This window comes from Macaca mulatta, chromosome 2 (assembly GCF_049350105.2).
Source record: "Macaca mulatta isolate MMU2019108-1 chromosome 2, T2T-MMU8v2.0, whole genome shotgun sequence".
NCBI lineage: Eukaryota > Metazoa > Chordata > Mammalia > Primates > Cercopithecidae > Macaca > Macaca mulatta.
The window spans coordinates 110,534,486-110,538,142 of NC_133407.1; the positions used below are offsets into that span (position 1 = coordinate 110,534,486).

General features: G+C 43.5%; 1 long non-coding RNA gene across 1 annotated transcript; it reads right to left on the minus strand.

Annotated features, from left to right (window-relative positions):
- Window positions 1–358: 358 nt before the first annotated feature.
- Window positions 359–3,379, minus strand: LOC144339173 (uncharacterized). Its single transcript, XR_013413896.1, has 2 exons — window positions 2,000–3,379; window positions 359–511 (listed from the first exon to the last, which is right to left on the minus strand). It is a non-coding gene; the product is annotated as an uncharacterized LOC144339173 (long non-coding RNA).
- Window positions 3,380–3,657: the final 278 nt, after the last annotated feature.

The window sequence follows — 3,657 nt, forward strand, 5'->3', positions numbered from 1 at the left end:
AGGAGGTGGAGGTTGCAGTGAGCCGAGATCAGACGGGGTTTCACCATGTTGGCCAGGCTGGTCTCGAACTCCTGACCTCAAGTGATCTGCCCACCTTGGCCTCCCAAAGTGCTGAGATTATAGATGTGAGCCACCACGCCCGGCCTGGAATACGTTTTCCCAGGTTCTTAAAATTTAGTCCTTTACAAATCCATGCAGAATGAGGAGGAATCCAATGACAATTTAGAGTTGGGCTCCTTGGTGGAGTGAGGACTGCTTTTTTTCACAAAGTACCCTTAACCCTTGGTTAGTTTGGGTCATCACAGTTGAACCTGTCAAGGTATAATTTTCAAAAAGTTGAAAACATGACTCATACAAATATATTATGAACATGTGTCAAATATTTATTAACTTATTATAAGGGAACCAATAAGATGGTAAGTAAAGCTGGTTCAAAGAGCATGTTGAAGAACTAAGTATTCACCGATATTTAAGAAGGAATGGCTGGATGTGATGGCTCACACCTGTAATCCTAGGACTTTGGGAGGCTGAGGCAGGAGGATCACTTGAGCTCAGTTTGAGACTAGCCTGGGTAACATGACGAAATCCCATCTCTACAAAAAATACAAAAAATTATCTGGGCATGATGGTGGGTGCCTGTAGTCCCAGCTACTCAGGAGTCTGAGGTGGGAGGATTGCTTGAGCCCAAGAGGTCAGGGCTGCAGGGAGCCAAGATGGCACCACTGCACTTCAGCCTAAGCAACAGAGCCAGACTCTATCTCTAAAAAATAAAAGAAGAAGAAGTAATGTTATTAGCAGGGAAGAGGTGTTAAAGTACTAGATTAGATATAAAACTGGTTTATGTCTAAATCAGTTTATATTTAAATATATAGGGCAGTAAAATATTAGCCTTTAGGGCTATCTTTTCTATTGGATAACATGTAGCATACAACTTCAGAACCTAAGTTAATGGATAACAAATAGCAAAGTCGGGTGGGGTGCAGTGGCTCACACCTGTAATCACAACACTTTGGGAGGCCAGGGCAGGTAGATCACTTCAGGTCAGGAGTTCAAGACCAGCCTGGCCAACATGGTGAAAGCGTGTCTCTTCTAAAAATACAATTAGCCAGGTGTGGGGGCGCATGCCTGTAATCCCAGCTTCTTGAGAGGCTGAGGCATGATAATTGCTTGAATCTGGGAGGTGGAGGTTGCAGAGCTGAGATGGCACCACTGCAGTCCAGCATGGGTGACAGAGCAAGACTCTGTCTCAAAAAAAAAAAAAAAAAAATCATCCTGGATAACTAAATTATTCTTGGATGAGATTATCATGTCTCTCAATCTCCAGTATGACATTGAAAGTACATGCCACCTACCTTTTATCTTGTTCCCATGTTTGAAATAATTTTTCTTTTTTTTTTTTTTTTTTTTTTTTTGAGACGGAGTCTCGCTCTGCCGCCCAGGCTGGAGTGCAGTGGCCGGATCTCAGCTCACTGCAAGCTCCGCCTCCCGGGTTCACGCCATTCTCCTGCCTCAGCCTCCCGAGTAGCTGGGACTACAGGCGCCCGCCACCGCGCCCGGCTAGTTTTTTGTATTTTTTAGTAGAGACGGGGTTTCACCATGTTAGCCAGGATGGTCTCGATCTCCTGACCTCGTGATCCGCCCGTCTCGGCCTCCCAAAGTGCTGGGATTACAGGCTTGAGCCACCGCGCCCGGCCTTTTCTTTCTTTTTTTTTTTTTTTTTTCCTGAGACAGAGTTTAGCTCTTGTTGCCTAGGCTGGAGTGCAATGGCACGATCTCGGCTCATCACAGCCTCCACCTCCTGGGTTCAAGCGATTCTCCTGCCTCAGCCTCCTGAGTAGCTGGGATTACAGGTATGCACCACCATGCCCAGCTATTTTGTAGTTTTAGTAGAGACAGGGTTTCTCTATGTTGGTCAGGCTGGTCTTGAACTCCGTACCTCAGGTGATCCACCCGCCTCGGTCTCCCAAAGTGCTGGGATTACAGGCATGAGCCACCGCACCTGGTCTGAAATAATTTTTCTTAACATCTTTATATTTCTTCAACCAAGCATTTGAAGCCTCTGCCCCTCACCACTCATCAGCATGCCTTTATATGTCCCACTGCCTTCTATACTTTCCCTCCATGCATTTCGCACACTTACACCTCAGAATCATTGCCCCCCTGTTCTCCCCTCAACCAAGAACCCTGTGGCTCTTTGCTGAAGTCAAGGTACTACTTTTCCTCAAGGGCAATATGGTTGGCACCTCCCCCATAGAATCAGTGCTGTAACGAATCCAATCACCCTTGATCATTCTTCCAAATTACTTAATACCTATCTTTCTTAACTTGTGTAAACAAAAGGTATCTTGGGATTTCACTATTTTATTTACTTGGAATCTCTCTAGAGACAGCCTGATGAAAAAGAAAGTCTTCAACTATTAAGGCATTTGGCCCTGTTTAATTGGATTTGACTGCTTGGGCACACCTGCACAAAAACTTTCAAATGAAATGTGCATTTTTGTTGCATGGTCCTAATTTAAAACTTGACCAAGGGGACATTTTGTACAATAGCTGAGAAATTTGCAATCTCAGATTGAGACTTAAAATTACTAAATTCAGCTTTCACTGAATTTTTGATGCAAAAAAATCACGAAACCTTGAAAACTGAACCACCAAAGAAGGATGATATACAATTAACTCTGGCTATTAGCCTGTGTTACTGTCATTACAACACTTAAAAACTGTGCTAGGGTAAATTAAACCTTTTGGGTTTCAGTAATTAAGATACCCTGAGAGGAACGCAACCTGACAGATCTTGGTTTCTTGTGTTGTATAATTAAGTGGCCTTACAGGCTGGTTTGTGATGATGTCAGATAATGGGATGTGGAGCTTAACTGTTCTTGGCACTTTGCTAGGCCCTATGAGGTAGAGGAGACATTTTTCCCAATATAGATTCATGTAGCTTATATGTGGTGTGGAAATAAATGAAGACCAGCCAAATAAGAACAGGCAAAAGCGATTTCATCAGAGCTTGCTATAGCAAAGGAGTCAGACATCATCACATGTTTTGGCAGAGACTCAAAGTCAGGCAAAGGACTGGGAAAGCTTTATGGTGGAAAAAAGGGAAGACTTCAGGTATGACTCAACTGGAACCCATGAGCAGTCTAATCAGAAGTGGGACATCCTATATGGATATTTGGCTTTCTTACATTGGTCCTAAATTGGAAGCAAGGACAAAAATTATGGAAGCTATCTGTTATTATTCAAGTCCTGGCTGTTTGGAGGCTGATTGTTATAGGGTTGTTGTTTGGCTTCCTGGACTGATTGCTAAAGATAGTGGTCTGACTTCCTACAAGTCTGACTTATAGATAGTAGGCTAGTTACTGTAGATAATGGGTTGGTTTCTTGGGCTGGTGGCTGCAGATTATGTATCAGAGTTCTATTTTTATATTTGGCCTGGCTATTGTCCATTTGCATAGTCAGTCTCTGTGTTAAAACTGCTTGAATCTGGGACTTTTTTTTTTTTAATAATAGAGTTGGGGTCTTGCTATGTTGGCCAGAGTGGTCGCAAACTCCTGGCCTCAACAGTCCTCTTGCCTCAGCCTCCCAAAATGCTAGTGTGAGCCACCATGCCTGGCCTGAATCCAGGGCTTTTTCTTTCCACTATTGAATGCTATT